Source organism: Anabas testudineus, unplaced genomic scaffold, assembly GCF_900324465.2.
Source record: "Anabas testudineus unplaced genomic scaffold, fAnaTes1.2 Contig272arrow_ctg1, whole genome shotgun sequence".
In the NCBI taxonomy this organism is placed as follows: domain Eukaryota; kingdom Metazoa; phylum Chordata; class Actinopteri; order Anabantiformes; family Anabantidae; genus Anabas; species Anabas testudineus.
This window is the reverse complement of record NW_022872812.1, coordinates 37,412-49,373: the sequence shown is the minus strand read 5'-3', so window position 1 is coordinate 49,373 and position 11,962 is coordinate 37,412. Positions and strand designations below refer to the sequence as shown.

The following is an 11,962-nucleotide window of genomic DNA, read 5'->3' as shown; positions in this document are numbered from 1 at the left end:
TTGTTGTGTAACATCCAACTGAGCGTGTGGCTCCAAGATCCTGGTGACTGCTCATACTGGGCTCTGAGACGAGCAACTTTCTAAGATTGACTTCAGATTTGAGTGGGTATGTGTGTTCAAACCTTGGTGTTTGGTCTCATTATGCGTTGACAAGACCGTTGGGGAACCTGTCAGACCACACTGCTGTGTCTGATATGTGCTCCCAGTGGGTAATATGACCAAAACGGCGTCTGTCTATTTCAATTAAAACTCTTTGCTGTCCACTATCCTCGTTTTGGACATTTTATAGATCTATATTTCTTGTTTCAGTCTCACCATCCTTTCATCAACTTTCTCCTCTCTGTCTCTGACTGATGGCCATGTCCACTGTCTCTTCTCTCTCCTCTCTCTCCTCTCTTCGTCTGCTCTCTCTTGTCGTCTGACTCTCTCCTCTCTATTGCTTGTCTCTCCCTCTGTCTTCTGTCTCTCCTTCTGTCTCTTGTCTCTCTCCTCTTCCTTGTCTCTCTCTCGTCTGCTCTCTCCCTCTTGTCGTCGGTCTCTCCCTCTCTGTCGCTCTGCTCTCTCCTTCTTTGCCTGTCTGTCTCTCTTCTGTCGTTGCTCTCTCCTTCTTCGTCTGCTCTCTCCTCTCTTTGCCTGTGTCTCTCCTCTCTGTCGTTGCTCTTCTCTCCGTCTCTGTTCTCTCTCTCCTCTCTGTCGTCTGTGTCTCTCCTCTCTGTCGTCTGGGTTTCTCCTTTCTCCTCTCTGTCGTTTGTCTCCCTCTCTCGTCGTTGCTCTCTCCTCTCTGTCTCTGGTTCTCTTCCTCTCTGTCGTCTGTGTCTCCTCTCTGTCTCTGCTCTCTCTCTGTCGTCTGCTCTCTCTGTCCCTTGTCTCTCTGTCTGTCTCTCTCTCTGTCGTCTGTCTCTCTCGTCCGTCTCTCTCTCTCCTCTCGTCTCTCTCTCTCTGTCTCTCTGTTTCGTCGCGTCTTTGTTAATTCTTTCTCCAACTTTCTTCACCTACTATTGAGTGGAGTCACCGACAGGAGCCATTCAGAGTTTTGGACGGACACGATGCTAAACGCTGACATTTGCACCTGCAACCAGAGCGCGCGTCGCCCCAGTGCAGACAGAACAGTGACAAGTCGGTGAACTTACAGGTCAATGGAGGGAAAGCTTCCTCCGTGATGTCCTTGTGTACCAGCAGCTCCCTCTAGTGGAAGACGGTGCAGATTTGTGTGCGCTCTTCTAAAAAGAAGAAATGTATAAATCACACTATACATTAGAGAACACAAACAGCAGGCTTGTTTGCATACAAGCTGCAGCCTCCTCACCACAACGTTGCTCTAATCTGAGGTGTGATGCAACGGACGGGATGCAAAAACGAGGGCACATTAAGGTTTTGTGCTTTGTTTTATGTCAATCTTCCACACAATGAACCTACAGCTGATCAGTAATCACACACTTTGGCAAGTTCTGAGCCTCACCGTGGCCCTCGGTAAGAATGAAAGCTGACACAACTTAAGGGCCCACTGTAGTTGTAAGGAGGGGGGAGCAGAGTGTGTGAGAGTTTGACACGTGCCACCCTACCACCTTCCATTGTTTCATCAGCCAACGAGCCCGTTCAGGCCGAGGGGTGGGTGGAATGACATGGAAGCGCAAGTCCAGATTTGCGGTGCGCTCTCTTCAAACTGATGGAGATGAGCGCTCGCTCGTGACGGTCTTTTTGACTCGGACTAGCTGTCCTTTTTCGCAGCCTGCGCTGCACGCTGTCCCTGTCACAGGCCGACATGTCACACCTGTGTGAGAAACAGCTCTGCTGGGAAGGTGTGGCAAATGAAAGCTTGACACTATCACGCTCGGCTCGTATCCTACTCTGCCTCTGACCAGCGACACGCGTCGTGCGATATCGTTCACGACGGCGTAGAAAACACTGGAATCAAATCACACAACAGGGACATAACGCATCTGTTCACAAAGTCAAAGACCGAGTGAGCGCTGATGTCGGAAATACAGGTCAAATCCAAGAGCTGGGGGCCAAATCACATTGATCTACTCCCACTTACATCCCAGTATACAGTACAGGAAGCCAGCTGGGGGCTCCAGGCTTAAAAACAGTGTCAGGCGCGCCAGCCAAAATGTTCACGTGCACCAATTGTGTCTTATGGACATTTGTACCTTTCAAATGAACATGTGAAATCTGTCAAGTGTAGAATCACGACAATACAAAATGGGAACCTTTGTGCATAAGACACACGTACAGTTTGGGGACACTTGGACTACGTTCGAGGGCTAAATGTCGTACTTTGTACTCCACCACCGAGATATTACAATTCAATCGACCGGACCGCTGCTGCGTGGCGGTGGTGGTGGTGGTGATGGCTCGGCTGCCTCCGTCTGGGAAACCCCGCCTCACCTCTGACAGGCCGACTGAAAGAGCAGAGCACGTATACATAAAGTCACAAAGAGCCTGGACAAACACCTCACTTATCTCTTTCTGTGTGTGTGTGTGTATTTATTAACACTGACAACATGTTCACACCAGACCACACAAGGAACCAGATCTTCTGCAATGTTATGGCCATAATCAGAGGCACTAAACACACACAACAGACACACGACACAAGCACACAGACACAGACACAGACACAGACAGACACACAGACACAGACATTTATATGAATAGCAGAATAGGAGAGGGAGAGCTTCAAGGGGAAACATGGTGCCCAAACAATTGATCCTTTCCTTCTAACAGGAATGCTTCAGCCAAAAACATGTACAAGTGTCTGATGCTGCAAATGTTTCCTTCCAAAGTTTGTTGACTGAGCTCTGTGTGCAGCACTTTGATTCAAGTCAAGTCAAACAGTCCATGTTGGCGGTTGGAGTGGAATTAGCTTGAATTAAAAAAAGAACTACAGGAAATAAGAACCGGAAATACGAAAAACTACACACCCCTGCTTACGGCCCGCAGCGTCTGCAAGAGGATCTGGCGGAGTTTTTCAGCTTTCGGTTTCTCCAATTTCTGTCTTTCCTCTCTCGTGTCCACTCTGTGCCCTGCAGGTTCCTGTTTCACCACTGTGCACAGTCCAACTGCACTGAGGCTTTGATCTGGGCGTGATGTCACTAGGACGAGAGTTCCGACGGAACCTTCTGTGAGCTTTCGTCACTACGACGACGGTCATTTGAACCATAATGTGACTGAACCTAACAGGTGTAGTTTTTCTGTATTTCCTGGTTCTTATTTCCTGTAGTTCTTTTTTAATTCAAGCTAATTCCACTCCAACCGCCAACATGGACTGTTTTGACTTGACTTGAATCAAAGTGCTGCACACAGAGCTCAGTCAACAAACTTTGGAAGGAAACATTTGCAGCATCAGACACTTGTACAGTGTTTTTGGCTGAAGCATTCCTGTTAGAAGGAAAATGGATCAATTGTTTGTGGCACCAATGTTTCCCCTTGAAGCTCTCCCATCTCCTTATTCCTGCTATTCATATAAATGTCTGTGTCTGTGTGTCTGTGTCTGTGTCTGTGTCTGTGTGTCTGTGTGTGTCTGTGTGTCTGTGTCTGTGTGTGTGTTTAGTGCCTCTGATTATGGCCATAACATTGCAGAAGATCTGGTTCCTTGTAGTGGTCTGATGTGAACATGTTGTCAGTGTTAATAAATACACACACACACACAGAAAGAGATAAGTGAGGTGTTTGTCCAGGCTCTTTGTGACCCTATGTATATGTGCTCTGCTCTTTCAGTCGGCCTGTCAGAGGTGAGGCGGCGATTCCCAGACGGAGGCAGCCGAGCCACCACCACCACCACCACCACCACGCAGCAGCGGTCCGGTCGATTGAATTGTAATATCTCGGTGGAGGAGTACAAAGTACGAGGTTTACCCCTTGAACGTAGTCCAAGTGTCCCCAAACTGTACGTGTGTCTTATGCACAAAGGTTCCCATTTTGAATTGTCGTGTTTCTACACTTGACAGATTTCACATGTTCATTTGAAAGGTACAAATCTTCATAAGACACAATTGGTGCACGTGAACATTTTGGCTGGCGCGCCTGACACTGTTATTAAGCTCAGAGCTCCCAGCTGGCTTCCTGTACTGTATACTGGGATGTAAATGGGAGTAGATCAATGTGATTTGGCCCCCAGCTCTTGGATTTGACCTGTATTTCCGACATCAGCGCTCACTCGGTTCTTTGACTTTGTGAACAGATGCGTTATGTCCCTGTTGTGTGATTTGATTCCAGTGTTTCTACGCCGTCGTGAACGATATCGCACGACGCGTGTCGCTGGTCAGGAGGCAGAGTAGGATACGAGCCGAGCGTGATAGTGTCAAGCTTTCATTTGCCACACCTTCCCAGCAGAGCTGTTCTCACACAGGTGTGACATGTCGGCCTGTGACAGGGACCAGCGTGCAGCGCAGGCTGCAGAAAAAGGACAAGCTAGTCCGAGTCAAAAAAGACCGTCACGAGCGAGCGCTCATCTCCATCAGTTTGAAGAGAGCCGCCCGCAAATCTGGACTTGCGCTTCCATGTCATTCCACCCACCCCTCGGCCTGAACGGGCTCGTTGCGTGAAACAATGGAAGGGGTAGGGTGGCACGTGTGCAACTCTCACACCTCTGCTCCCCCCTCCTTACAACTACAGTGGGCCCTTAAGTGTGTCAGCTTTCATTCTTACCGAGGGCCACGGTGAGCTCAGAACTTGCCAAAGTGTGTGATTACTGATCAGCTGTAGGTTCATTGTGTGGAAGATTTGACATAAAACAAAGCACAAAACCTTAATGTGCCTCGTTTTTGCATCCCGTCCGTGCATCACACCTCAGATTAGAGCAACGTTGTGGTGAGGAGGCTGCAGCTTGTATGCAACAAGCCTGCTGTTTGTGTTCTCTAATGTATAGTGTGATTTATACATTTCTTCTTTTTTAGAAGAGCGCAACAACAATCTGCACCGTCTTCCACTAGAGGGAGCTGCTGGTACACAAGGACATCACGGAGGAAGCTTTCCCTCCATTGACCTGTAAGTTCACCGACTTGTCACTGTTCTGTCTGCACTGGGGCGACGCGCGCTCTGGTTGCAGGTGCAAATGTCAGCGTTTAGCATCGTGTCCGTCCAAACTCTGAATGGCTCCTGTCGGGTGACTGCCACTCAATAGTAGGTGAGAGAAAGTTGGAGGTTGGAAAGAATTAACAAAGACGGCGATAACAGAGAGACAGAGAGGAGAGAGACAGAGGATAGAGAGGAGACAGGGAGAGACAAAGGCAATAGAGAGGAGAGAGGGAGAGACCCTGACGACAGAGAGGAGAGAGTCAGACGACAGAGAGGAGAGACACAGACCACAGATAGGAGAGACACAGGCGACAGAGAGGAGAGAGTCAGACGACAGAGAGGAGAGAGTCAGACGACAGAGAGGGAGACATACAGACGACAGAGAGGAGAGAAGTAGAAACCCAGATGACAGAGAGGAGAGAGTCAGACGACAGAGAGGGAGACATACAGACGACAGAGAGGAGAGAAGGAGAAACCCAGACGACAGAGAGGAGAGACATACAGACGACAGAGAGGAGAGAAGTAGAAACCCAGATGACAGAGAGGAGAGAGTCAGACGACAGAGAGGAGAGACACAGGCAATAGAGAGGAGAGAGTCAGACGACAGAGAGGAGAGAGTCAGACGACAGAGAGGAGAGACACAGGCAATAGAGAGGAGAGAGTCAGACGACAGAGAGGGAGAGACCCTGACGACAGAGAGGAGAGAGTCAGACGGCAGAGAAGAGAGACACAGGCAATAGAGAGGAGAGACACAGACCACAGATAGGAGAGAGTCAGAAGACAGAGAGGAGAGACACAGGCAATAGAGAGGAGAGAGTCAGACGACAGAGAGGAGAGAGTCAGACGACAGAGAGGAGAGAGAGAGAGAGAGAGAGACACAGTGGACATGGCCATCAGTCAGACGACAGAGAGGAGAAAGTTGATGAAAGGATGGTGAGACTGAAACAAGAAGATATAGATATAAAAATGTCCAAAAAGAGGATAGTGGACAGCAAAGAGTTTTTAATTTGAAATAGACAGACGCCTTTTTGGTCATATTACCCACTGGGAGCACATATCAGACACAGCAGTGTGTCTGACATGTTCCCCAACTGTCTTGTCAAACGGCATCATGAGACCAAACACCAAGGTTTTGAACACACATACCCACTCAAATCTGAAGTGCAATCTTAGAAAGTTGCTCGTCTCAGAGCCCAGTATGAGCAGTCCACCAGGATCTGGAGCCACACGCTCAGTTGGATGTTACATAACAATACATTTGTCCAAAGGTTTTTGAATTGTACTGAATTCATGTGATTTGACAGTCAGGTACTGATTACATGCAGGCTACTTGATAATGTATGGCAGTAAATAGTTAGACATGAGAGTCTTCTGGACCCTTTGTTTACAAAAAGATATATATTCCCGTATACAAACATAGGAATGAGCATGTGTTTGCATAAAAACATTAAAATGTCCTCTTTGTTAATCAGCAGAGATGAACAGATGCTGCCAACCAACCCCATTGCGCTGAAGCGACGCGCACTAATTTCCCCTTCATATGTTTTTCAATTCCCTCTAAAGTCCACGTACCTTTACTGCCCGCAGGCGTCTGCAGAGGATCTGGCTGGGTTCACTTGTCGGGTTTCTCCAATTCTTTCTTTCCTCTCTCTTGTCTCAGCTCTGTGGCTTCAGGTTCCTGTTTTCACTGTGCACAGTCCAACTGCACTGAGGCTTTGATCTGGGCGTGATGTCACTAGGACGAGAGTTCCGACGGAACCTTCTGTGAGCTTTCGTCACTACGACGACGGTCATTTGAACCATAATGTGACTGAACCTAACAGGTGTAGTTTTTCTGTATTTCCTGGTTCTTATTTCCTGTAGTTCTTTTTTAATTCAAGCTAATTCCACTCCAACCGCCAACATGGACTGTTTTGACTTGACTTGAATCAAAGTGCTGCACACAGAGCTCAGTCAACAAACTTTGGAAGGAAACATTTGCAGCATCAGACACTTGTACAGTGTTTTTGGCTGAAACATTCCTGTTAGAAGGAAAATGGATCAATTGTTTGTGGCACCAATGTTTCCCCTTGAAGCTCTCCCATCTCCTTATTCCTGCTATTCATATAAATGTGTGTGTCTGTGTGTCTGTGTCTGTGTCTGTGTCTGTGTGTCTGTGTCTGTGTGTCTGTGTCTGTGTGTGTGTTTAGTGCCTCTGATTACGGCCATAACATTGCAGAAGATCTGGTTCCTTGTGTGGTCTGATGTAAACATGTTGTCAGTGTTAATAAATACACACACACACACAGAAAGAGATAAGTGAGGTGTTTGTCCAGGCTCTTTGTGACCCTATGTATATGTGCTCTGCTCTTTCAGTCGGCCTGTCAGAGGTGAGGCGGCGATTCCCAGACGGAGGCAGCCGAGCCACCACCACCGCCACCACCACGCAGAAGCGGTCCGGTCGATTGAATTGTAATATCTCGGTGGAGGAGTACAAAGTACGAGGTTTACCCCTTGAACGTAGTCCAAGTGTCCCCAAACTGTACGTGTGTCTTATGCACAAAGGTTCCCATTTTGTATTGTCGTGTTTCTACACTTGACAGATTTCACATGTTCATTTGAAAGGTACAAATGTCCATAAGACACAATTGGTGCACGTGAACATTTTGGCTGGCGCGCCTGACACTGTTTTTAAGCCTAGAGCCCCCAGCTGGCTTCCTGTACTGTATACTGGGATGTAAATGGGAGTAGATCAATGTGATTTGGCCCCAGCTCTTGGATTTGACCTGTATTTCCGACATCAGCGCTCACTCGGTTCTTTGACTTTGTGAACAGATGCGTTATGTCCCTGTTGTGTGATTTGATTCCAGTGTTTCTACGCCGTCGTGAACGATATCGCACGACGCGTGTCGCTGGTCAGGAGGCAGAGTAGGATACGAGCCGAGCGTGATAGTGTCAAGCTTTCATTTGCCACACCTTCCCAGCAGAGCTGTTCTCACACAGGTGTGACATGTCGGCCTGTGACAGGGACCAGCGTGCAGCGCAGGCTGCAGAAAAAGGACAAGCTAGTCCGAGTCAAAAAGACCGTCACGAGCGAGCGCTCATCTCCATCAGTTTGAAGAGAGCCGCCCGCAAATCTGGACTTGCGCTTCCATGTCATTCCACCCACCCCTCGGCCTGAACGGGCTCGTTGCGTGAAACAATGGAAGGGGTAGGGTGGCACGTGTGCAACTCTCACACCTCTGCTCCCCCCTCCTTACAACTACAGTGGGCCCTTAAGTGTGTCAGCTTTCATTCTTACCGAGGGCCACGGTGAGCTCAGAACTTGCCAAAGTGTGTGATTACTGATCAGCTGTAGGTTCATTGTGTGGAAGATTTGACATAAAACAAAGCACAAAACCTTAATGTGCCTCGTTTTTGCATCCCGTCCGTGCATCACACCTCAGATTAGAGCAACGTTGTGGTGAGGAGGCTGCAGCTTGTATGCAACAAGCCTGCTGTTTGTGTTCTCTAATGTATAGTGTGATTTATACATTTCTTCTTTTTTAGAAGAGCGCAACAACAATCTGCACCGTCTTCCACTAGAGGGAGCTGCTGGTACACAAGGACATCACGGAGGAAGCTTTCCCTTCATTGACCTGTAAGTTCACCGACTTGTCACTGTTCTGTCTGCACTGTGGCGACGCGCGCTCTGGTTGCAGGTGCAAATGTCAGCGTTTTGCATCGTGTCCGTCCAAACTCTGAATGGCTCCTGTCGGGTGACTGCCACTCAATAGTAGGTGAGAGAAAGTTGGAGGTTGGCAAGAATTAACAAAGACGGCGATAACAGAGAGACAGAGAGGAGAGAGGGAGAGACACAGGCGACAGAGAGGACAGACACAGGCGACAGAGAGGGAGAGACACAGGCGACAGAGAGGAGAGAGGGAGAGACCCAGACGACAGAGAGGAGAGAGTCAGACGACAGAGAGGAGAGAGTCAGACGACAGAGAGGAGAGACCCAGACGACCGAGAGGAGAGATACAGGCGACAGAGAGGAGAGAGACAGAGAGGAGAGAGACAGAGAGGAGAGACACAGGCGACAGAGAGGGAGAGAGGGAGAGAGGGAGAGACACAGGCAATAGAGAGGAGAGAGGGAGACGACAGAGAGGAGAGACCCAGACGACAGAAAGGAGAGAGTCAGACGACAGAGAGGGAGACATACAGACGACAGAGAGGAGAGAGGGAGAGACCCTGACGACAGAGAGGAGAGACCCAGACGACAGAGAGGAGAGAGACAGAGAGGAGAAAGTTGATGAAAGGAAGGTGAGACTGAAACAAGAAGAGACAGATATAAAAATGTCCAAAAAGAGAAAAGTGGACAGCAAAGAGTTTTTAATTGGGAATAGACAGACGCCTTTTTGGTCATATTACCCACTGGGAGCACATATCAGACACAGCAGTGTGTCTGACATGTTCCCCAACTGTCTTGTCAAACGGCATCATGAGACCAAACACCAAGGTTTTGAACACACATACCCACTCAAATCTGAAGTGCAATCTTAGAAAGTTGCTCGTCTCAGAGCCCAGTATGAGCAGTCCACCAGGATCTGGAGCCACACGCTCAGTTGGATGTTACATAACAATACATTTGTCCAAAGGTTTTTGAATTGTACTGAATTCATGTGATTTGACAGTCAGGTACTGATTACATGCAGGCTACTTGATAATGTATGGCAGTAAATAGTTAGACATGAGAGTCTTCTGGACCCTTTGTTTACAAAAAGATATATATTCCCGTATACAAACATAGGAATGAGCATGTGTTTGCATAAAAACATTAAAATGTCCTCTTTGTTAATCAGCAGAGATGAACAGATGCTGCCAACCAACCCCATTGCGCTGAAGCGACGCGCAGTAATTTCCCCTTCATATGTTTTTCAATTCCCTCTAAAGTCCACGTACCTTTACTGCCCGCAGAGGATCTGGCTGGGTTCACTTGTCGGGTTTCTCCAATTCTTTCTTTCCTCTCTCTTGTCTCAGCTCTGTGGCTTCAGGTTCCTGTTTTCACTGTGCACAGTCCAACTGCACTGAGGCTTTGATCTGGGCGTGATGTCACTAGGACGAGAGTTCCGACGGAACCTTCTGTGAGCTTTCGTCACTACGACGACGGTCATTTGAACCATAATGTGACTGAACCTAACAGGTGTAGTTTTTCTGTATTTCCTGGTTCTTATTTCCTGTAGTTCTTTTTTAATTCAAGCTAATTCCACTCCAACCGCCAACATGGACTGTTTTGACTTGACTTGAATCAAAGTGCTGCACACAGAGCTCAGTCAACAAACTTTGGAAGGAAACATTTGCAGCATCAGACACTTGTACAGTGTTTTTGGCTGAAGCATTCCTGTTAGAAGGAAAATGGATCAATTGTTTGTGGCACCAATGTTTCCCCATGAAGCTCTCCCATCTCCTTATTCCTGCTATTCATATAAATGTCTGTGTCTGTGTCTGTGTCTGTGTGTCTGTGTGAACTGGGCTTAGTACAAATGTTGGAAGGTGACAGGAAAGGAAGTGGTCGAGTCGAGGTTCCCTCTTACTAATGAGCCAATCACCCATAATGCGCCTTGCTGCACATTGCTTGGTCCACGTGTTTTCAGGGTTTAAATAAAGTTATTGAAATTGAAGTTGTGGCTTCAGTTTGAAAACAATGAATTCTTCCTGTTCGTCGTGTCCTCTGTAAATGAACAAATTAAACCATCACTGCAACAGTCAAGCTCGGCAGTCACATGTCGAGTTACTGTGTAAAATATTTAAATCACTGAACCCGAGAAATAAAATGAAATAAAATAAACCAGTGCTTTAACCACAGTATAATAATATTTAATTTAACACACGAGTACTTGTACTGAGTGGAGTACTTGTACTTTCTGTTACACAGATATTTGCTTTGTAAGTCACTTTGAATAAAGGCGTCTGATAAATGACTGAATGTAAATGTAGGAAGTCTGTAGAATACAGTGAAATCTAAATGTGATGTCTGAGAGGAGCAGTAAACATGTTGTTCTCCATCAGCTGTGCAGCCGTCTGGGTGTGGTGTTGACACGAACACACTGAGTTTAACCCTTCACGCGCTCTAACGAAGGTCACACGCGAGTCATTAGAGAGGAATGTCCTCCAGCAGGTTTTTAATCCGAGCGTCAACCGTCTGACCTGGTTACACACTGACACAGTTTGAAACTGGGAAATGTTCAGTTTCAAGTTTGGAAACATTTACCTGTGTGTGCTGCGTTCACTGTCTTTGATTTTACTGTCTAAAGCTACATTTGGCTCCTGTTTCCTGTTTTATAACTTTTGTTAGTGAAACCTGCTTTTTAATTTACATTTGTAGTTTTAAGTGTTTACCGGGGAGACGGGAGGTAACGCTCGTGCCCCATGTTAAAACTTAACTGATGCCTGATTTTTGGAAACAGCCGTGGAGAACATGGTGTAAAGAGCAGATCTGAAGTCTTCACGTGAGTCATTTCATAAAGACAAACAGAGGCTGTTCAAACTCGGTCCAGACAGAACAGACTGAACCAGGGCTTGTTCACTAGTGTCTCATTAATCCTTCCAGATCGTCCTGTTCAGTCTCGGCACAGTTGGACACAATGTTCTCGTTCACACCCTGAAAATATTCATTCTACCAGTGAACAGGACCCGTGGAACAAAAGTCACGGCCTCTAAACTCTTTCTATTCGTTTCTGTTTGGTTTGAGACTCGTTCCTCTGGGGCTCATTTAAATGTTTAATGTTTGATCTGGTAACATGTTGTAGATGATGGATGATAGATGATGGATGATAAATGATGGATAGATGATAAATGATGGATAGATGATAAATGATGGATGATAAATGATGGATGATAAATGATGGATGACAGATGATAATCTCGGTTCATTCACATGTTAACAGTCGACTCTTCATTAAAAGAAGAGAAAACAGATCAAATA

The 11,962-nt window shown here is 47.0% G+C and overlaps 1 long non-coding RNA gene across 2 annotated transcripts; it reads left to right on the top strand.

Moving 5' to 3' along the window:
• The first annotated feature begins 3,052 nt into the window (after positions 1 to 3,052).
• On the top strand, positions 3,053 to 10,457 carry LOC113161220. 2 transcript variants are annotated; one of them, XR_003298735.1, is made up of 7 exons: positions 3,053 to 3,183; positions 3,721 to 3,845; positions 4,899 to 4,989; positions 6,680 to 6,842; positions 7,375 to 7,496; positions 8,548 to 8,638; positions 10,018 to 10,457. It is a non-coding gene; the product is annotated as an uncharacterized LOC113161220 (long non-coding RNA). The 2 variants fall into 2 exon arrangements; XR_003298736.1 differs by having other exon boundaries at positions 7,375 to 7,540.
• The last annotated feature ends 1,505 nt before the right edge of the window (positions 10,458 to 11,962 follow it).